Raw genomic sequence first — 22,811 nt, forward strand, 5'->3', positions numbered from 1 at the left:
AGACTCGAGGTCGATGTGCTAGACAGTAGATTTGCAGTTTGTGCTCCAGTTTCCATCTCAGACACGGAGGGCTAACAGCACACATGCTCCGGGAGCACATACCCCTCATCCATCTGGGATTCCCCATTCAGAAATACAGCAACTTACAATCCTATTTCATAGCTCACGATGCTGCAGCGCATTGCAGCTTCCCCATCTGGGTGAGGGCTGTGTTGCCTCTGCCATTGCTCCCGCTGGGAAGCAGCATTTTATCTCCAGTTCCTGCAGCCCATTTTCCACCCCAGCACCCTCACCATGTACAGGATAGTGGCAGTGGTCACCGAGCTTACAAAATGTTGGCCCAGGCAATGCCACGGGCAGATGCCGCAGCCCTTCCTCGCAGCGGTCCCGTCCCAGTGCAGAGCTCCTTTACACACTGAGATTTTTGTCAACACCTTAGCATTATTAAAATGTTGTTTTTAAAGTCAATTTCCTTTTCTCCTCTTTGTAGTTTATAGAGTGTTGCTGAAGAACTTCTCCCAGGCTAAAATGAGGATCAGTTCCAGGTTTCCAATCATATCAACAGTAGGATCATGATTTATTTCTAAGGTGCTCGTGTAATTACCCATACCCCACACACACCTCCCGTTCACACTGAGTTTCCCTGTAGCTAATGAGTCTTCCCAGAGAGGAGGAGGACTGGCTGGTTCCCTGAACTCACTGCAAATGAATGAGCTTCTAAACCAAATCCAGCCCCTTTTGAAGACAGCGTGTCCTGAAAGCTATCAGGCCTTGTTGTAAATGTGACAGACTCAGCTTTCGCAAATAGTTTTTCGGTTGTTTTTTTTTTTTTTTTTGGCCAAGTTTTGCCAGCAGCATTGTATTGATGTCCTGTTTTCTTTCAGCTATTGTTGTTTTGGTCAAAGCATTGATGGGTCTGTTTGGCCATTATGGTTTGTGTCATCTATGCCAGCATCTTTCCTACGCAAGGATTTCCTACACAAAAATTTGGCCAGCAGAGCCAAACTTACAGCCCCAAAAGATAATACTACATATTTGGGCATGTGAAACCAACCCATTCTAGAAACTCGTGCAAAAGCAAAGCAGTACTCCTTGGAGACCTGGAGGAGCTTGGAGGGGCCACTTGGTACCTCTTCAGAGCACACAGCCCATCGCCAGCCCTGCTGGAGCCAGGTAGCCCTGGGCTGGGAGGTGGATCTCCTGCTGCCCCATGCCAACTGCTGAGTGGGTGCAGGCTGCGGGCAGACCACGTGCAGAGCAGCTCGGGGCTGCTTGTGTCCAGGCAGTCTTTGAACTCTGTCTGAAGTGAGCTGTGCATTGGCCCCCAACATAAATTAGTGCAGCCTGGAGACTGTTACAAATTACAAAGCGGCTCTAGCCCAGAGGCAGGCACACATCTGGCCACGCTCCCATCAGGGAAGCAGTGCTGGAGGTATTACTTTGGCTCTGCCTCACAGTTGGACTTCCCTTTACTGGGGTGATCTTCTCAGAGCTGGTTATAGCAGGGTTAGAGCTAGGGAAGTTACTTTCATGTTTTCTTTTCTGGACACGGTAATCACAATAGAAAGTGTTTTCAGCCTGTGTGCCTGGCTTCTTGCCTGCAGTGAACCCGCTGACCACCTTTCCTAGAATCACCCTTCTGTCTCCATCACCATCAGCTGTCTTAAAATGATCCAAGTAGTGTGCAGTCTGAGTTCAAACAGCCTGTGTGCTGGCTTGCTGCGCTGAGTGTAGCACAGAGGCTGGATGGAGGGCAGACCGCTCAGCACAGCGGTCTTCTGCAGCCTCACACCATCCCTGTATGGTGTGAGAAAAGATCAAGCCCTTTTTGTTTAAACTGATGAATTTTCATGTTGCTAGGAACTCTTAGTTGACTTATCTACAGTAATTCAGCTACTCCTGATGGTGAAAACTCCTTTAAGTACACTTCCCAACACAGTGCAGGGGCGGAAAGAAGAGCAAAGGCCAGTGCTCCACAGCCTAGGTGCTCACCTTCACTGGTGACTCTTGGCCAGGGCACTAGCTGTTCACAGCTCTATTTTTCCCTTACAGATTAAGGAGCTATCAGCCCTTGCGCTGGCTTTCTGCTGAGGAGCAAAGGTTACCTTGTCATTTCAGTGCCTTCTTATAGCCCAGAGCTCTTCAACTGGCAGAAAAAAGGCACGCAAAAAATTGAACAGAATTTCTTTCCTGTATTTTCAAATGCATTACTAGAATTTTAGATTATTTAAGCTGAAGTATTTCTTTTCTTAAGTGTCATACTTAACATCAGAGATGACTTATGAAGACTTCAGTGTTTGGGACCTGGATAGATGGCCCTACTGATGAGTCATAGAATCAAAGGATCACCAAAGTTGGAAAAGAGATCCAAGATCATCCAGTCCAACCATCCACCTACCACCAATATATCCCCACTAAACCACATCCCTCGGTCCAACATCTAAACATTTATTGAGCACCTTTAGGCTGAGAGCCAGTTTCTGCTTTCCCTTCACTCTAAATGCCTTGAAGATGCTGCTCTAAATGCCAAAAAACAGGGAGCATTTCCAGGAAAAGGAAGCCTGTGCAGCTTTTACTTTCTCAGCTTCACCAGCAAGGAAATAGGTTTGTTCACACAGAGTCACTGACCACTGGGCTGCACAGTTCGCAATGGGTTTTGGAAGACGGAAGACATTACACATGATTTTAATAACAGAACTTTTATAGATAGGCTCTAATATTTGCAAGATCACTTGAAAAGTGTTGTACAAAGGTAGCGTTTTCAGAAACAGCATACACGGAATGAGCAGTAACATTGTGACTGTTATTGTGACTAATGAATAAGCAGTAATAGTGACTGATGTTTCTGAAAATTTTGGAGTTTTGAGGGATAATATTGGGTTTATCAGATGCTTTTATTCCGCCATGGGATTGGATACCTGATGGCTAATGGAGGTTGGGAAGTGGTTGTGCTCATCCCTCTCCAAAACACACCGTGGTTTTTTTTTTTTAATTAAGGCTTATAGGTGAAAAATAAACATTCTGAGGAACTCAGATAATTTTCACAAAAGACTTGCTTAAAAAATTAGCCATGGAATGTTTTCAGCTCATGCCTATGTGAGATGAATATCAGTGCTATGCCTGGATGCAGTACACACGACGTACCTTGGTGGCAGTGGACAGTGCTAGCAGTTGCCTGGCCCAGAATTCTTGTGTGATTCTTACTATCTCTTCCATTCTTTTATTTGCTCACAGGTCTGGGGCTAAATTTAGCTGCCAGCAAGTCTTGTACAATTCAGCTGACTTCAACAGAGTCACCCAGAAGGGCACAGCTGGTCTGTTTGCATGTGTTGTGTGATGCTGTGGAGCCCCCTGGATGGAAGGTACTACAGAGGTATGAAAAAATGGGATTTCTTTGGAAGTTCTGAGTTATGAGGGGTGGGTTGAAGAACTGTGCGTGGCAATGTCAGCATGGAGAGTACAAAGTGGCTTCCCATATGGTCAGTTTTTAGGATTTCTCCTGTTTCAAATCTGCATAAATGGCCCACTCAAGGAGGCCCAACTATTAAAAACAGCTGACGATGAAAAAGGGGGAGGTAAGCACCAAGCAAGCAGCAAGTAAACTATGTAACTGAGCTGACAGATGGCAAATTAATGTTGTCAAATAGAAATAAGTACATAAAGCTAAGGAGCACTATGACCAGATTGCTTTCTTGCACATGAAGTCTTTAATCATATGGATATCCTTGCTATTTTTACTCTAATGAGATTGGGAAAGAAAAATAAGACTGAGGCATCAAATTAAAGATGAATTTGCTTTGAATCTGTAAGAAATTGAAGCCCTTGCAGAAACAAGGAGAATTATTTGCCAGGCAACATTAGTGTCACTGATGAACTTGTTTGTGCTTCTGAATTTGGACATGTTTATTCTATTGGTAATATTGCTAGAGCAAAGAAGTCAGTGTGGGTAGGCGGTCAAACGAAGTTGAGTGAAAACTGATGTTTATGGAAGTTTTTGCCCTTAAGCAAAGGCAAAGAAAAAAACCAACCCTGAAAAACAAAAACCCAACAACTTCCACCTTGTCCTTGGTAAAAAAAAAAAAAAAATAGAAAAAACGTGTCTGTTGTATGAAACATCTTGATGAAATGCCAGCGAGCCAAGTACACGACCATAAAATAAGGGATGTGTTTGACATGTTCTGAGCTTTGTACTAAGAACTGGACTTTGCTTAGTCACATGGATTTCTTTACTGGTAAGCTTGAGGATGGCTTTTAATCAAGAGGCTAACATGGACTCTGACAACAATTAAGGTATTCACACCTCTGATTAAAGGGAGAATTGGCCTGTATCTAAGCAAGGAGCTCAGTAAACAAATACATCAATCATGGAAAAATATCCCCCAGTATGTGTGTGGTCAGAACAAGCCAGCCAAGGCAGTTAAAAGGAAGCAATTTTCCTCAGTGCTTGGAAGTAGGTAATATAAAATAATCCATAATTAAGTTTAATCGTGGCTTATCAGACCTTTCTAGACTGTGAGCATTGTGGTTAATGTTTAACATATTACATTTGCTATAAGCTTTCTCTGATGCCATTTCGTTGATACTATGAGCCCGTTTTATTTGAAAGTGGCAGATGTGACAACTATGCCTGGAGGCTGGATTTGTAGCTGGGTTTGTAGCTGAGCTGAAGAGGAATAGCTGCAGCAAAGTCTAATACGATGTGGACTGGGTCCTCTGCTAACACAGAATTGGGTTTGCTGTGCTGCAGGCAGTGGAGCCAATAGAGGAATCCAGCTTATGTATAAGAGCCTGGTCCAGATAGCATCCTGTTGCTGTGCAATGGCCAGATCCGAATCCGTATGTATTTCTGTTGATTTAATCTAGAAACTGCCTCAAGCATTTTCTGTCCTAAGGCAGAGTTACTTTGCTGGAAGAGGAAGGCAGTGCCTGGTATCTGCAGGGAAGTGCTGGCACTGCTCTCCTTGCCTGTCAAGGCCAGACCTGAGTGCAATGAGCTCTTCTGCCCAAGAGGAATGGGAGAGAGTATGGTGGTCAAGGCTGTTGGCTTGACCAAAGAAGTCTGCTGACCCCCGCCCTACCAGCACAAGTCTCACGGGAAGGGGGCAGTCCATTATCGTGGGCTGCCTGTCTTGCAGTAGGCAGGCTGTCCCTTCATGAAACCAGTGCTGGGTAAATAGTCAGGAAAGGAGAATGGCAGCCTGTGCTGTGTCAGGATGGCCCGCTGCAGGCCACAGGCTCCCAGGCATTGGGGCAGCATCAGGGCCCATGGGTAACCAGGAGCAGTCTGGCTCCAGCACAGAGCTGTGCAGCCACCTGGGGACAGGAGGAGATGGCTGTGCTGGTGAGGGGGGCACTTCTCACCAAGGTCCAACTAGCAGTTGTGCCCAACTCATTAAGCACTCTCTCAAAGGTTTTTTTTTCGAAGAGGAACAAATTCTTATATTTTCCTTGTGGTGCATGGCCAACCAACAGTGAGAAGTCCCAAAGTAGACCTTAACTTAGTCCTTTGTTTTAGTATATTTTAGCTGAAAGAATAAAAGATTGGAGGTTGATTTGGGATGCTCTGGAAAACCATTCTAACTGCAAGCCAGTGCTATCAGTGCCAGGAGAGTTGTTCTACTTACTTTTGCACCAGCACCGTAAGACATCCCAATAACATCGGGGTCTCAAGAACTTTTAATAAATCAGTTCAGGAGCAATGTAGTAAAATGATGGTATTGAGGATGAGCAAATCCATCCAGTCAAGTAAGCCCCACTGAAGGGTTAGATGGTAAACTCTCCATCCGACCCTGAGCAGCAGGCTGTGACGTGGGGAATTCTTACAAATATTCCCCAAAATGTCAGGCTTCTTGCTTGCCTCTTAGAGACGATTTTAAGACCAGAGTTGGGTGTGCTTTTCAGAGCTGCTGTTACATATTAAGTATGCAATGTTTGTTTCACTAAAACACCACAGATCATTTTCTGAGTGTCTCAGCTAAAGCTGAACAAAGATTTGCAGGCGGAGATTTTTTTTCCCATTTCAGAAAGGAGTCCAGTTTGGAGCTAAGTAGGAACTCTTCATTAATCAAGATATTTCATTTTAATGCTGTCAAATGAATGCTTTTATTATGCTTTTACTGAGATGACATTTAGATAATTTAATTTATATTCTTTAGAACTGAAAAACACCATCCTGAAAAAGAATGTATAGTTCATTAAAAATAAAAAAGAAACAACAAAACTCAGTATTAACTTTGATGAGAAAATTGGAGAAAATATGTTGGGGAGGGAAAACAGTCTGAAACAATTTATTTGGTGAACTGAGAAATAGGTTACTCCCAGCTCTCTTGTCAGCTGGCTGAGAGAATATCTGTAGACTGTTTTTCAAGTCTTCTTCCCTCATGGCTTTAATGTTTAAATGCTCTTTCCCAGTTTATGTCCAGGCCATCATATTTTCCAGGTCCCCTTGAATTCAGACACATCTGGACTTAGGCAGGCCTCCTTCATTTATTTTCACTCTGCACTTGCTGAGCCATGCCAGCGCTTTGTGTGAGCACGTGCATGATTTGCAGGATCTGAGCCTGCAAGTGCCGAGCACCTCCGCATCCGCCCAGCATCCGTGCCTCCCCACAGTGCTGGGGGATCTGCTCCTCATCCTGCAGTGCTGGGTTTCCAAGGAAAGTTTCCACCCTAAGACTAGAAATAGAGGCAGGCATGCAGGGAGGGAAACACAGCGCCGAGTGCCAGACCCCCTGGTTGGGCAGCCTCCTCCTCAGGGTTGAGTAATTCCAAGCACTTCGTGTGAAGCGAATCCCAGTGCAGCTGTCTCGTTTTAGGCACGTGCTTAGGTAGTTTGGTGAATCAAGGCTTTGGGTTTCTCAGGACAAGGACTGCTCTCCCCACTCTGATGGAGCCCGCCAGGTTCTGACAGAGTGGGAAAGGGGTTTTTGTTCGGGCTTTGAATGCTGATCATGATTCCCATGACAAGAAGCAACCTGCAAGCTGCAGAAGTTGGTCCACTGTCCCCTGAGGTGCGGCGGTTGGGATGTACAAAAGTCCACAGGCAATGTCCCAAATGACAAAGCCTGGAGAAGGTCTCAGGAGTCTCAGCCATCCTCTGCCTGCCCCTGTCCTGGCCGGAGGGACCTGTGCCTGTCTGGCACCTCTCTGATAGCCCATGGTGGCTTTGTCCAATGCTCCAGAGAGCCCAGCTCTTCCTGAGCTACAAACGTAAAAAGGTTAATAAATAAAGTGCTTGCTATTTCTTTGGCAAAAAGAAGAAAAGCTACAAAGGAAACACCTACAATAGAGGTTTGTTTTTTTTTTTAATGTGGCTGGATGGGAACTGAAGGTCTATCGCAAAGATGCTTCTTTGGCTTTGATTTGACACTAGATTTTAGTTGGTCCAATGGAATTTCAATGCTATGGCCAAATATAACATCAAATAATGAAAAACTTCAATGGTAAACATTAACACAAACAGGCATCGAGTATATTAAACATCTTTTAGAATGCAACAGGCCAAATCTGCAAATTGGGAACAGGTCCCTGAGCTGGCACGCTATAAAAGCAGGCTTCAGTTTGCCATCTCCAGGACCTGTGGATGGAGTACAGTGTATATCTGGGTTAGACTCCATTACGTGTTTAGATTAAACTCTGTGTAGCATTGATTCAGCTATTTATTTTGGCTATAAGGAGCTGGTTTTCAACCATGGGTGCTTTAATGGGATGTCCATCGCCCAGGTCTGCATTAAGGGGTCTAAGTGCTTGTTTTGTAAGTCTGGCTACCGAGGTCAGTGGCTCTACCCAAGACTTGAAAAGCCAATAACAAAAAAGGGGCCAATTTTTTTCAAAAGCAGATACCTGCAGTGTGTTCTTTGCCACCTGAAGGAGTCTTTGAGTCTTTCAAAAGTGCAAATGCCCAGCAGCTTCCAGGGAAAGCAGCATGGTGCATGTGTGAGGGGCTGACAGCCCCTTTCCTCCCTGCTCTGCCTGCAGGGCTCCCACTGCCCCAGCTGCAGTCATTGAGCTGGTCAAGATCCCAAGATCTGTCCTGCTGAAATGGGTTAGTTCCTTTCTCTTTGCTTGCTGAAGGTTGGAGAGGTGGCTAACACGTGTGAGGGTCACGGTGCTTAGTGCTGAAGAGGATCAGACTGTTTTGGAAGACGCTGTGTGGGGGCCTGGCTCAAAAACCAGGAGTCTGATGTTGAAGAAGTGCAGTGGACTGAGGAATGGTGCTTCTGCTCTTCCCAGACACACCTATAGGTAAGTAACAAATGATATAACAAAAATAAGTAGGCCCATGAATATGTTTCTGCCATTAAAGTAATTTCTTAGCTGCAGATCCTAGCACATGAACCCTCCATAGCAGGCAAAGTCACATACGTGTTGCCTGAGCTCTGTGTCCTTCTGTAGGCAGCTGGGCTGTAGCCCAACACCAGCTTCCAGCAGGGTTGTTTTCCCTACTTTGATTTGTAATTACTGATCACGTGGAAGGGTGGAGAGGCCTGAGTTTTTTTTGTTCTTCGTTTAATAATTTAATTTGTATTCTGATCTTCAAATCCCAATAGCACCATGTGAAGTAGAGAAACTCTGCAGGAGGGGGGGGAGGAGGAAGAAAGGAGGGAGCCAGGGCTTTCTATTTCCATATGGTGAGCCTCTCCTCCTCGCGATCACAGCTTGTCATCTGTCTTCTTTTAAACTTCAGATCCCATGTAAAAATCTTCCCAGCAAAGTATGGGCAATAAATGTGACACAAAGGCAGTCCGTGTGAAGAGATTACATGGGGCAGTCATAGAGCATGGTTTTGTTAGAAGTTTTCTTTACATACAGGCATGGACATGGGAATAAACAGCCCCAGGAATGGTGTATCACCATAGAGGGGCACAGCAGGCAGGAGCCAGACCTGGATTTTATTGATATTCTGGGGACATAAGCCTGAATATTCCTCTGCATTTACTTGGCAGATGGAATGATAGGTGCCTTTCCTATCAGACTGAAATGTCAGATTTAGAGATCACATGATTTACCTGCTCTTCATTAAAGCTGATGGCCAGCACGGCTAGTGCAGCCCGTGGAGCTACCTCCCTGCAAGCTGGGAGTGCTCAGTGGCAGCATCACATGTTGGCACTTCTGGCAGCAGAAGTGAAGGAGTTGTTCTGGAGTCAGCATGGGGCTTTCTGCAAAATACATATTGTAGTTCCCTAACTTTCAGGTTTGCACAAACAGGACCAACTTGCACGTGGTTTTGTACAGCCCAAATGCTGCTCACGCCCAACACTTCTCTGCATCAATTTTATCAAGTTGATTCAAGTAAACTTTGCCTTAAAAAAAGATTCTGGTTTATAATCTTAGTGCAGTGCCAGCACCTCTGCAACTTGTTCTTTGCGTGCCCACAAGCTGTGCCATGTGGTGCAGGTGGCAGGGTGCGGGGAAAGCCCTTGCTGCATCCTTTTTGTTGTGATGCCTGCACAGTGCCCTCCTGGCACTTAGCAGGTGCTCCTTTTCCCTCCCCTTCCCTTCCCTTCCCTTCCCTTCCCTTCCCTTCCCTTCCCTTCCCTTCCCTTCCCTTCCCTTCCCTTCCCTTCCCTTCCCTTCCCTTCCCTTCCCTTCCCTTCCCTTCCCTTCCCTTCCCTTCCCTTCCCTTCCCTTCCCTCCCCTCCCCTCCCCTCCCCTCCCCTCCCCTCCCCTCCCCTCCCCTCCCCTCCCTCCCCTCCCCTCCTTCCCCTCCCCTCCCTTCACCTCCTCCCTCCCCTCCCCTCCCCTCCCCTCCCCTCCCCTCCCCTTCCCTCCCTTCCCTTCCCTTCCCTTCCCTTCCCTTCCCTTCCTTCCCTTCCCTTCCCTTCCCTTCCCTCCCTCCCTTCCCTTCCCTTCCCTCCTTCCCTTCCCTTCCCTTCCCCTCCCTTCCCTCCCTTCCCTTCCCTTCCCTTCCTTCCCTTCCCTTCCCTTCCCTCCTTCCCTCCTTCCCTTCCCTTCCCTTCCCTTCCCTCCCTTCCCCTCCCTTCCCTCCCTTCCCTTCCCTTCCCTTCCCCTTCCCTTCCCTTCCCTTCCCTTCCCTTCCCTTCCCTTCCCTTCCCTTCCCTTCCCTTCCCTTCCCTTCCCTTCCCTTCCCTTCCCTTCCCTTCCTTTCCCTCCCCTTCCCTTCCCCTTCCCCTTCCCCTTCCCCTCCCTTCCCTCCCTTCCCTTTCACTTCCCCTCCCCTTCCCCTCCCCTTCCCCTCCCCCCCCCCTCCTCTCCCTCCTCCCCTCTCCTCCCCCCTCCCCTCCCCTCCTGTCCCCTCCCCTCCCCTTCACTCTCCTCCCTTCCCCTCCTCTTCCCTCCCCTCCCCTCCTCCTCCCCCATCCCTCCCCCCCTCCCCTCCCCCTCCCCTCCCCTCCCCTCCCCTCCGCTCCCCTTCCCCTTCCCTTTCCACTTTCCGTTCCCCTTCCCCTTCCCCCTCCCCTTCCCTCTCTTCTCCTCTCTTCCCCTCCCCTCCCCTCCCCTCCACTCCCCTCTCTTCTCCTCTCCTCCCCTCCCCTCCCCTCCCCTCCCCTTTCCCCTTCCCCTTCCCCTGCCCTCCCCTTCTTTCCTCTCTCCTTCCCCTTCCCCTTCCCTCCCCTTCTCTCCTCTCTCCTTCCCCTTCCCCTTCCCCTCCCCTTCCCCTCCCCTCCCCTCGCCTCCCCTTGCCTCCCATCCCCTCCCCTCCCCTTCCCTCTCCTTCTCTCCCCTCCCTTCCTCTCCCCTCCTTTCCCCTCCACTAACCTCCCCTCACCTCCCCTTCCTTCCCCTTCCCTTCCCTTCTCTTCCCCTTCCCCTTCCCTTTCCCCTTCCCCTTCCCTTTCCCCTCCCCCTCCCCCTCCCCCTCCCCCTTCCCCTTCCCTTTTTCTCCTTCTCCTTCTCCTTCCCCTTCCCCTTCCCCTCCCCCTCCCCCTCCCCCCATCCCCTTCCCCTTCCCCTTCCCCTTCCCTCTCCCCTTCCCCTCCCACTCCCCTTCCCCATTCCCTTCCCTTCCCTCAGGTCCCCTCATGCAATACCTGCTGCCTACACACCCAGGCTTTCTCCCTAGTAGGAAGGCCACGAGCCCATAGGAACCGCTGCAGGAAGCCCAGCATCCAGAGCAGCCACCCTGGGCTGTGCCAGAGTTTCCCGATGTTACCACTCTGTTCTGATGAAACACTATACGTAAAGATATAGGCAAAGCATTATGCTCACAGCCTTTGCCAACAAGTTATGTTTTAATGTAATTTAACTGTAATCTCAGAGTGTTTTTGTTAGCTATAATTAGTAAAATATGTCTGTTTTCTGTGTTCCTTGAAGACGTCTGAACTCCTGCCAGTTCCCTATAGTTTTCCTGACATGCAGTGTAACAAGCAGACCACCAAAATGTATTTACCAATAACTGTTTATTTACATTCCATGAAATCTAATAACATTTGCTGCCTTCATTCGGGATAAATGCTGGCCAAAGTGTAAAGCATAAAAAAATAAACATTGACTTAATTTCTAACCTGGTCCGCAGAATAGTTTTGCTCAATTTGCCCTGCCTGTTAGCATTCTGCATTCTGCTGTTTGGAAGTTGAACAAAAATAAGGAGAAGAAGTTGAAAACGTTCTGTAATGTATCTTCCTATTCAGTCCAAAACCTTGCAGGGATTTCCTGGACATTTTATTTCTCATTTCTGAAGTCTGCACGAGGTTGGTATTTCATTTCTTTGTTTTCATCTCTCACAAGTGTTTGAAACCATATTGCAGAGAAAATGTCCAGGGCAGCAGGCAGCTCGGGCGGCTGGTGCTGCACTGGTGCCAGTGTAAAGGGCTTCTCACAGTCCAAGAGCCATTGGCTTTGCTGGTGTAAAAATAATCAGAATTAGGTGTGTATCTTTGTTAATATCCAACTGCTCTTGTTCAACAAAAGTGTAACCGAGGGCAGAACTGTCATCTCAGATCTTCAGCAGGTTCCTCTCCTCCTGCGTCTGCTTTCATTTAGAGCAGCACAGGCTTTCTCCAAGCTCAGCAAGCTGAGATGGTGCAGGGAGGAGAGGTCCCACTCAGCTACGGGCGAGATCCACAGCTGGCAAAATCTGATGCAACCCTGTTAATTTCAGCGGTGCACAGCTCTCGCCCAACCGGGGAGGGGCTGCTGTTTGTGCACAGCTCTGTAACACCGACCTGCTCACTCAGACAGCATTAGCAATGCTCATCTCTGAGGGCACCACGAGGCCTTTTCAAGGTGGGTTTTGGAGGCAGCCACAGTTCACCTGTGCTGATCTGAGCGCTGTGCAGCAGAGGATGGAGAGGCTGAATGTGACCGTGTCCCCTCTTGGGGCAGGGAAAGCCGGCAAGGCTGCAGCGCACTTCAAGAGCTCATCCATTTGGCAGCGGTCCCTGCTGCTCCATGGCCATGCCAGCACCCAGAGCCTGCTATGCCATGTTGCACAGCCCTGCTGCGTGCCTCCCTCAGGGCACAGCTGCGGTGCAAGCCAAACCCTCAGGATGAGATGGACTCAGGAAACTGGGTCAGAGAAACATCAGCTGGGTTTTGGGAAGGCAGTGCTGTGCCGCAGCAATTCATGGAGCACAGGGAAATGTCACCAGTGTTGTGCGCTCCTAGAGGAGCCCCCAGCACTGCATGAGGTCATGGCACTTCTGAAGCTTTGCGAACTAGTTTTTAAAGCCCCTCAGTTCCTGGTTTAACTGGTAATTTAAGGCAGAGGCCACTTGCATTTTTCTATATGCTTTCAGTTAAGGAACTCCACACAGGGAACATTAAGAAGTTAAACCTGAGAATAACAGTTGTTGGGGGAATGCTGAGCTGCCTCATTCTATGGTGAAGACTGTAGGAGACCTTCTCACCTACAAGCCTCCAAACTTAAACTGAGGGTAAAACTTTCCCTGACTTCAAATGGGAGCAAAACATGGAAGATTTTAAAGAACTTTGAAAAATCTCAGGCTCAAAACACTCTCCCCAAGCAAAAGCACACGTTGATATGGGATAAGGAGTCCATCTCTCTCGACACCTCCCTCAGAACACAGGAATGGTGGCATGTTGCTTTCTGGTACTGACATATTGCCCATATGTCCAAGCTTCTGACGGAGCTCAAGTGTAGGGAAAAAATGTAAATTATAGGTTGCCTGGTTTTGACTTTCTGGATTTCTGGGTTCCTGTCATTTTCCTCATTCAGTTTTCTGATCTGTCAGACTTGCATTGTAGCTGATGGTTACTGAGTGGAGGAAGGAAGGGGTTCCAGTGTACAAAACCTCTCAGAGAAGGATTCTGCCCCATTGACAGCACTGGATGGGCATCATATGCTGCCATTGTTCTGGTAGGATGCTTGGAAATTGAGCTGTAAATAGTTCAGTAGATTGTTTACTGCTAAAAGCATGTTTCCAAAGGCAGGGGAGCATTCTGAAAGGAGTGCATGAAGACACGGTGCGATGTAGGGGCATTTACCATATGTGCAGGGCCTTGCTGGCTGCCCTGCACATCACTTCCAGCCCAGCCCTCGGCCTCCATTTCCATTTTGCAGGTAGGTTGGTGCTGAACCTCCTAGCACACTCGCTCAGCCCACCAGGGTGCTGATGTCTGCCACATGGCACGGCCACCAGCCAGTCACCAGGACTGGTTCTTAATGCTAAACACTGCTGTAAACCAGACCGGACAAGTTAGAGGCCAAAAATATTTTCCAGAGACAATTGTAAGTACTGGAAAGTGAGAAATAAAAAGAGAGAATGAGAAAATTGGGATGTGCTGACAGAAAGGAAAACCAGAACAAAGTGCTTTCACCCTGTGTTTACAAATAGTCTCACAGCGGTTGCTGGGCTTAGTGAAGGCACAACATGGGAGTGGGAAAGGAAATCACCTTAGGACTTTTGGACCACATTGAAATTGTTGGAGACAAAGGCTGAAAATAAACAAACAAGACCAGCAAATAACTGAAATCCCCAGCAGAAGGAACATTTCCTCCAATATGGGGAGCAATGGATGGGACAGAGCACAGTCCCCAAGCTGCTAGTCATCACTTGCTTTGTTACAAGCTGTGGTTCCTCCTAATTGAGGCGGGAAATCTTTCAAGTTGCTCTCCATAAAAGCATTAGAAAGCAGTGGTGACAATGCGGGCCTGCTGATGGCAGCAGGAGTTTCACCTTAAGTGTTAAACGGGCTCGAGCTTGTGCCCAGGGGTCCACTTGGCTGGCTGTAGCAGCATTTTAAGACCATGGAGATAGGCAGGAGGCCGGGTGCGGGGTGCACTTCTCTGTCAATATGGGGTTTGGGTTTATTGAAAAAGCACTCTTTCCCTGTGAGGTATCTGCTACAATGGGATGATGCTGCTCAGTTTTCCGCTAGCCAACTCTGTGTACGTGCTGCCTACATTGCAAGCATTTCCTCTGTGCCATGTATAGAAGGATTTCAGTGCATAGACACATTTTAAGTCAACTTATTTTGCAGCATTTTAGCTGAAACTGCAGTATATCAAAAATAAAGTAGCAAAAAACATGGAGCAGTTTTAATTTGCTGGAATAGGTTGGAATTCATTGGAATCCTCTTGTTTCTCTCAGGATCAGAATTCCCAGTGGAGAGGCCGAGGTCCTGGGCTATGGCTGGTGCTGTACCCCCGACCCTCAGGCAGGTCTCCTTGCAAAACGTTCGGCAGAGGAGGTGGAAAAAGTAGGTCAGGCTCAGCTCACAAACGCAGCACTGACATGTCGCCAATTCTAATGAAATTAGGGAATGAATCAGTGTTAAAACCTGGGCAAAGGAGATCAAAACTTGGTCAAACTCTCATAGGGAAAGAGCCCAGCTGTAACTGCTGCCTTGTCGTGTCTGAAAAAAACTGTAGAAATGAAGTAAAATGGTCCTGTGTGTTCTTAAAGGGAAAAAAGAGTGCAAGCAAGGGGAAAAAAACAACCACCTTCATGCAGCATTTGGTGAAGATGCAGTGTGGAAGGCTTTCCTTTTTGGTACCCCCACCCCTGTACTACTCATGCACCTCTTGTTCCCTCTGCCCAACAGCTTACCTGTTTTTTGCTGATTTATTTCACAATCTAAAGCTTATTTGCAAAAGAAAAAAAAAAAGCAAAAATAAAAACACCTAAAAAACCATCTGACTCATCCACACAGGACCTAGTCGTTCAGATGCAGAGCAGGATTAGAGAGCTGCAGCCAGAGGAGCATTTCTAGGCTGTCATTTCAGCCTTGACCAAAGCAACTTTTTTTTTTTTTAAAGTACCCCGACAATTAGTGGTAAAAAGGTCACTAGTAAAAATGAGTTTTGTGGTTTTGCAACTTTGCATTAAAAAAACCACCATGCTTCTGGCACCATGTCTCCTGGTTGGCAGCCTTTCCGCAGAGTGAATTGAATAAGCATGCTGGCTGAAAAGCCCGTTCAGATTGGTCCCTCCAGGTCAGGGCTGCATTATGCAGCAGGGTGTTTGGGAGTTTGTGTTGCACCTGCCTGAATACAGCTGGTGGGAGAATTAAAGTAAGCTGAGTTTTAATTTTCCCTTAGTCACAGCCTCTCACTCTCTGTCAGCCCTGGAATATATCATTAGCAATTAAAATATAATGAAATCAAATTGTGAGATCATTTCAAAGTTAGTGACCCTAACGTTTAACAGGTTGTGAATGTTTTTACAAAGGCTGAGGTGGTAGAAATGTTTTATTTTGTGAGCTTTATCCTTCAGAGACCTAAGCAATAAACAATAAGGTTGAACTCAAGCTAACTGCGGATAGCACAAATTGGCTTTTATTGGGTGTCCAGCTCAGCTTTTTTCTTTGCACCTTTTAAGAACTCGGACCCAGACTTGAAACATTATCAGAGGTGATGAAAGCAGCTAAAACTGACAGTTTCACTTCATGTTTTGCAATGAGAAATGATATCAGATACAGTCTGGAAAATATTTGCCACTGTCTAATGATTCAGCAACTCAGGAACTCCCCAACCAGCATCACTGCAGGCAGATGCCCTGTTAAAGCTTCCCGGCCCCATCTGAAGCTCCATCGAGCTGCATGGAAGCAGCAACAAGTTGTATGAGTGCTGAATTTCAAGCCCAGTTTCTCATGGATTTCATCTTTCTCTCGGTCCTTCCACACTTCCCTGCTGATCACACAACCCAGCTGCGTTCCTGTGGGGAAGAACCTCAAGTGTAACTGCATCTAGGAGGTTTCTCAGTGGGATGATTGACCAAAAAGTGACTATGCCAGTAATCAGCTTGGTTCATCTTTGGACTGGTTCCAGTCTAGACGTGAAATTATGTTTTTTAAAATGTTGTTACAGAAATGTAATCCATTTTCTGTTCTTCCCGATGGGTGGGATGAGTCTGGCAACATTTTGGTGGAACTCCAGGCCTGTTTGAAAGCAACAGCAAGAGTAATCTTTTCTTCAATGAACTAGAGTTCCATTTCTGCCCTTTCAAAACAGGGTTGTGATGGGATCCAGAGCAAGAGAATTAAGAAATGTGAGGAAAATCCTAACCACTGCAGGGTCTGCATTTCCAAGGACACAGCTGATCTTTCTCACGTGATGGCATGAGCTTAAAATGAGCTCTGCAGAAAGGTGAGCCTGCAGACTGCTGTGCAAGCCAGGCTTGTCCCAGATTTAGCAGCATGTTTAATCAGACATTTAATTTGGTGGTTATCCCACCATGGCCTTTGAGAGGCCTGGGTGTGCTCCAGTGGGATAGGCATTGATGTGTGCCTGGGGATTGGTTTTATCTTCCCAACAGTAGCCTCTCATCATCCTGCAGACACAGTAGCAGCTTGGGAAAAGGGAAATTGTTAACCCAGTACCACTTGGTGCCACAGCAGCCAAACCAGAGCAGTGCTGGTACCAGGCCACAGGGCTAGGCCGCAAGCTACGGGGCAAGTTGGGGCTCTGCTCCTGGCCCTGCTCGCCTTCAGGATGCACGCTGATCTTCTTTCATCTCTTGGATTCAAATCCACCATAATAAATAAAATTCTTCCTGTCTGAAAGATACATTAATTTTGGTGGTCTCAAAAGTAATGAAAATAAATACTGGGCTTGGCATGCAGAGCCCCGACTGGAGTGAGGAGCAGAATGTGTGTACTTGGAGCTGTTTTTACAAGAACATAAGCTGTGGAAAAAGCTTGGCGTTTAGCTTGCAGGCTCTGCATGTCTGAGGAGGAGAAGGGAGGTTTGAGAAGTGCAGTCCAACATCGTCAAATTGGGGTTTTGGTGGGGAAGCAACAGCTGGGCCATGCAGGGCAGCCTGGCTGTGCTCCCAGGTGTGGCAGTGCCATCCCCTGTGGCTTCGGGGCTGTGATGCCATATTGCCACAAAACCAGAGTTAGCTCAACGAAAAGGATCCACAGCCCCTTTGCTGGTTCAGGTGTGGTGGTGGCCAAGGTATGGGTGCTGGGATGCCACAGTGGCCTTACCAGGCCCCAGGACCCACAGAGGAGCTGAGCTGTCCTCTATCCTGTTGGCAATTACTACCATTATATTTTATATTAAGGCCATTTGGATCTTCCAGCTGACAGCACGGTGCTAACCAGAACTGACCCAGCAGCACCTCCCATCGCAGCCATGAAAAGGGCTGGGACAGAGCAGGCTGAACCCGAGTGCCAGGGGATGCGGACTGTGCTGGCTGCTTCTTGCATCTATCCTGGCTCTTCTGAGCACATAAGCATGCTTCCAGGCCATGGGTTTAATGGCTCCGTCACTAAAACATGAGCCAAACAGGCGTCACTGCTGCTGGTCTGAAAGCAGTGCGGTTCTGAATGGTGCTGGTTGTTTGAGAATAAGAGAATTGCTTGATGTTACCCATGCATATATGCCACTGCAAATAATACTATTCAGAATTTAGACAGAAGCTGCTGCTAATTCTGGAACCCCTCTGACATTCTAACAATTATTTCTTCCATTGTCTGAAATAGACGTGTGCCTTGGGGTTTGTTTGTCTCGCTCTGCAAACTGAGCAAGATTCTCCAGTGGAACGGACAAGCAGGGATGGGACTGCACACTGAGTGATGAAGTACAAATCTGAGTTTTAATAAGCTTTGCAAAAAATATCAGGCATCTAAATGTCATAGAGTGAGAAAGACATTTCAATCCTGAATTAATGAGTAGTGTCACAAAGCCAGCAATAAGGCAGGCACGGATATGAATATAAAACAGCATGCATGTCTTACAAAGAACCAAATATCCTATAACATTCTGCAGCATAAAATTAACAAAAAGCATAGCTTATTTACAGATTTGGTGTCAGGATCCAGCATTTCTTTTCCCTGTGGATGACCAGAATGATGCTCCAGGGGTGGACTCCTGGCAGGTGGCACTTTGCTAACAGAGCAATATCCAGGGCTGGGTGAGGTGCAGTCCCATGGCAGCTCCGTGTGCAGGCAGAAGCAAGTGGACTTTGGGCATGGGGTGCATTCCTGGAGCCCACGCACTTCCCTCCTCTGGAGAAACCAATGGATACCATGGTGTGCTGGAAACAACAGTGCTTCATTCAACCTTCCTGGCAGTCCTTTGGGCTGTATTTCAATGAGTTGTTATTTTGATAAACAGCACGCATGCCAAGAGCTTGCAAGGTGAAGAAGCGCACGCTCAGCATTTCCCAGAAGCTGCAGCATCACATTTGGATGCACGGCTCGTGTGATTTCATCTCCAGAAGCCACTTACTTTCATTATAATGTTGCTTTGTGCTGGTTGTGTTTTGAAAAGTTGGCTACTGTGGTGGACCCAACCCATGTCAGGGTTGAGAAAGGGTCGGGTTGGATAGAAAACATCCAGCAACACCAGCTGCAGGGCTGGAGCTCGCTGCCTCCGCTCTTCTCAGCCACAGCGGTGATGACACAGCGCAGGCTGGGCAGAGGGAATGGAACGTGCCTGCAGCAGTGTCACTTGTGTCACTCGTGTCACTGTGACCTGGCCACCATGACGTGTCCCCTGGTGTCACACTGCCACCCTCATGCAAACACAGCTTTGGTAGGATAACTTCAGGCATCATAATTCAACACTTCAGCGCATAATTTAGCCCCATTGCTCTGAGTCAGATGCCATGTTTTGTTTTTAGCTTTGGGAAGGAGAAGAATTAATCAGCCTGTAAGGGGCTGATGCGAAAAGAAAACCAAAACTAAAAGAAATTTTAATAAAAGCTACAGCATTAACGAGTACTGAACTAATGACCTTTGATATATGAAGCAAATGCTTCATCCACTAGTCTATGCAATGTTTCATTACCAGCCATGGGAATTTACAGGTGTTAAATTAGCTGCAAGATAGCTCCCATATTGTGACCGTAATAGAACATATTGAAAAAGTTAATAAAGAATTGAACATAGGGGCTGCAGAGTTCAAATGCGACCTCCTTGCCAGTTCATTTTGAGGTCTTCACCAGCTGAATTCCAGCACAGGCAGTGATTCTGTGTCTGATTCTCTTTATTTCTTCTTAATCCTGAAGGACAGCATCCACCAGAAGTGCAGCGCTGCTGGCACAGAGGTGGAAGCCAAGAGAGCTGCCACAGAAGCGATCTTACGCAGCTCTACTCAGGCATCAGTCTCACATCCTGCCCTGGATTTTTCCTTTACCAGTTTTACTACAATCCACAGATAGGAATAATCATTTCATACAGTAAAAGTCTTTTTTCTGAAGCTGTTGATGCCAAACAGTTGGACAGTTGTAGAGGCTGAAACTTCACCCATCATTTCCAGTTAGACAACACAATCAAAGAACAACGAATTGCCCATGATGCCCATAAATGTTACAATTATATTTTGAAGTCACACCCCAGATTCCTTGTTATTCACAAAATCCTGATAGGCAGCACACACATCGTTGCTCAAAGTCCTTGACTCGGCTCCTTACACATGGTCTCTCTGCTTCTGTTTGTGCCGAAGTCATGGCCAATTGCAGGTGCATGGGATTTCTTTGCCTCATGCCATGTGCATGGTGTAGGTTCTGGCCCTCTGATAAGAACAATTATTGCTTCCTCTCCTGGAGATAAAATTGTGTTTGAGAAGTACAGTGTAATACACTCAGGGCAGGAAGGAGAGATTCAATGGAGATTCAATAAATAGGATCCTTAAACTTCACTTTTTTTTTTCTTAAAGCAGGATTTTGTGTGTTCAGAAATCCTTTGGTATCACCAAACTCCCAGATTAAATGCTGAATTTCATCTAACAGTCTCAACAATTTAACAAAATAAAATCTTTAATATACACTAGCAGTACAAATTACAGGAAAAAAATCCAATGTGAGAAGGGGAGTGGATGGAATTGCTGTCCAGCTCAGGCAGACCATGAGAACCAGCAGTTAGCCTGGAGGCAAAGAGAAGAGAGGAAGACAAGCAAGGTGGGCAGAGCAGGCACTCCTGGCTATTGTTCTCTGCACTTTTTGTTAAAGAACAAGTTATTCTAAGACTTAGGTTGTTCAAGTAAGATTGAATGAATGGCTTCAACAGTGGCGAAAGTGGTGATGGAGAGCCCTTGGCTGGGCAATGCAGGAGGATAGCTAAATTAACAAGTAATTAGTGCTACATTGGCCATGGCCAAGGCCACAACTCAAACAAGAGGAGCTGAGGCAGGAGGGAATGAGCAGTCCTGTCCATCTGGCTGCATCCACGGTTGCTGCCTGCAGACATTCTCCTTGGTGCTACAGGAAAGCTGCATGTTATTCTGCAAATGCAACGTTCGTTTTCCATAAACAACAGCCAGACAACAAGTTTAAAGCTAAATTAAACTATAAGCATCACGCAACATCCCCTCTAAAGAACCAAAAACATAACAGATGGGAAGATATAATAAAGTAATTTTATGACAGTTGCAACAAGCCAAGAAACTATGGCAGTAAATAGAAAATAAATTATAGGATGCATGCACCGTTTGCTGTTTCCGTTGGAGCGGGGCTGTACGGCAGAGCCAGCAGGCAGTGCCCCAGTGCCCACGTTGGCTGCAGGATGCCATAGTGCAGGCAGACAGCACCGAGCTCAGCACTGCTGGCCCCAGCCCACGTCCAGGCAGGGAGGGGCTGCACGGTGCTTTATTTCCTGTTGCTCGTGGCTGCCTCACTGACCCCTCTCCTGGTAAATGAAACACCTCTGGCAGCACAGTGAGTTTGATTAAAAAACAGGAAATATAGGAGGTAAGACATTTTCAATAATGCCTTCAAAACTGGAGCCTGGTCCAATGGGCCCTAACTCATCGATGTCAAAGAAGCTATCACTGGGTAAGGGATGTGCGTTCCTCCTCGCTGTGCAAAGAACTCAGTTTTGGAATGAATCTCAGTTGTTTTTCTTGATCTTTCTTTTTTCTTTTCATTATTTTTTTTAAACAAAGGCTCTATATGATTTTCTCTCACTGTGTCTCCTGGGGGGTTGCATTTTCTCTGCTCTTTCGCACTGAATCACAGTACGTTACATTTATATGGTACCCGAAGGATCCCAAAGCATGCAGAAATTATAAGCCAAATTTCACTCTTGGAAGCATGAGCTCAGCTCATACCAAAGTTAATGGGAGGTGAGCACAGACATCTAAAGGGAAGAGCTGGCCCATCAAGACAGAGGACTCCTTTCACCCACTGCCGAATGCAACTGCCCGCAGGCAGAGCCCAGCTCAGCCCGGCCTGGCCCACAAGGTGCCAATGGCTGCCAATGCTGCGGGACAGCTCTGGGTTAGCACCACCTGCAGATAGGCTCTAGGCTTCCGTGGGCACTGTCACATCAATATGCAACCCTTTGGTTTCTACAGTGATAAAATTAAGAGTTCTTCACACTAAGTTTCCGTGTTTCTGTTTTGGATTGACTTGCACTTTTCAACCTGAATTGTTTCATATAAGGGTTTTTTTTAAGGCCCACGTTGTCAGACAGGGAAGCCTGAATAAAGCCCCGTAGCTTGTGTGTCATCACTGTGCTTGCTTCAAAAGCTCTGTACATCAGATGAGAGATTTATTTTTGAATTCCCTTTTCCTTTTTTTCTTTCTCTAAAGACAGGTGGTCAGTGGGATGATGTCCTCTCTGTTGGCACAAGGCACAGCGTCTGGTGGCACAGGCATGGATCACAGGTTCACACCCAGTGTCCAGAGCAGCGAGCAGAGAGGAGAAACTCCCTTCCCATGCTCTTGTTTTTCTTCAGATTTGCTAGTGAAGGATGAATTTCATACTGTTCTCAGTGCTTTTTTGGATAACCCACCCCAAAGATGCAATCCAGATGCACAGCCAAGTGCCTTAAACCTCTGAACCGACTAAACCAAATTATATAAAATCTTCTGAGTTTGCAAAATCGAGTTGGGAATCTCAAGAAAACAGGCGTGCTTAGGGGATTTCCAGCATTTCCTCCTCCTTCGCAGGTTGGCAGTATCACAGAGCAGCCTCTTCCCATGGTGTTCTGGCACTCCTGGGCTCCTTCCCAGCCAGGAGAGTAATTTGCAAAGGTGCCCAAAGTTAAAAAATTATGGGGGAAAATGTTATTTGGCCTGTTCAAAGCACAGAGAGCTTCTTTTAAGCATGGGACAAAATGATGGCTTATTATCCAGACAGGTCCTGCTTTCCCCGACTCTCCGTGTGATGACTGTATGGAGCTGCTACTGGAGAGCCAAGTGCTGCGGGACCTGAAAGGAAGAGCAGAAAGCTATTTCCCTGCCTGTTCCACTTGTGGATGGACTTCAACCAAAAACTAAGATCCATACTGAAGGAAAATTGTCAAAAGGTGCCAGGACCAGCTCTCACAAAAGGCCTCTCAACTCTTCATCAGCATAATTGACCTCCTGAGGCCAAACTTAAGCACTGGAAGCACCAGAGAGCAGCCCTCAGCATTCAGCGTGCTGGCTTAGCATGCAGTCACACTCTCTGGGACACATCACTAAATGCAGGTGCACACTACTCCCATTTCCAGACGA

The 22,811-nt window shown here is 47.0% G+C and overlaps 1 long non-coding RNA gene across 9 annotated transcripts in view; it reads left to right on the top strand.

The window, feature by feature from the left end:
• The window catches only part of LOC116217205 (uncharacterized), a 77,960-nt gene extending 55,908 nt beyond the window's left edge, over window positions 1-22,052 (top strand). For 5 of the 9 annotated variants that reach the window (XR_014886570.1, XR_014886568.1, XR_014886569.1 and 2 more), the window contains 3 exons: window positions 3,235-3,373; window positions 8,074-8,244; window positions 10,975-11,464. This is a non-coding gene — a long non-coding RNA (uncharacterized LOC116217205). Of the gene's footprint in view, window positions 1-3,234; window positions 3,374-8,073; window positions 8,245-9,193; window positions 9,643-10,974; window positions 11,465-21,902 lie in introns of those variants that run through there. The other 4 variants (XR_014886576.1, XR_014886571.1, XR_014886572.1 and 1 more) reach the window with 4 other exon arrangements.
• The last annotated feature ends 759 nt before the right edge of the window (window positions 22,053-22,811 follow it).

The sequence above is a fragment of the Meleagris gallopavo genome, chromosome 15, assembly GCF_905368555.1.
Source record: "Meleagris gallopavo chromosome 15, MGAL_WU_HG_1.1, whole genome shotgun sequence".
NCBI lineage: Eukaryota > Metazoa > Chordata > Aves > Galliformes > Phasianidae > Meleagris > Meleagris gallopavo.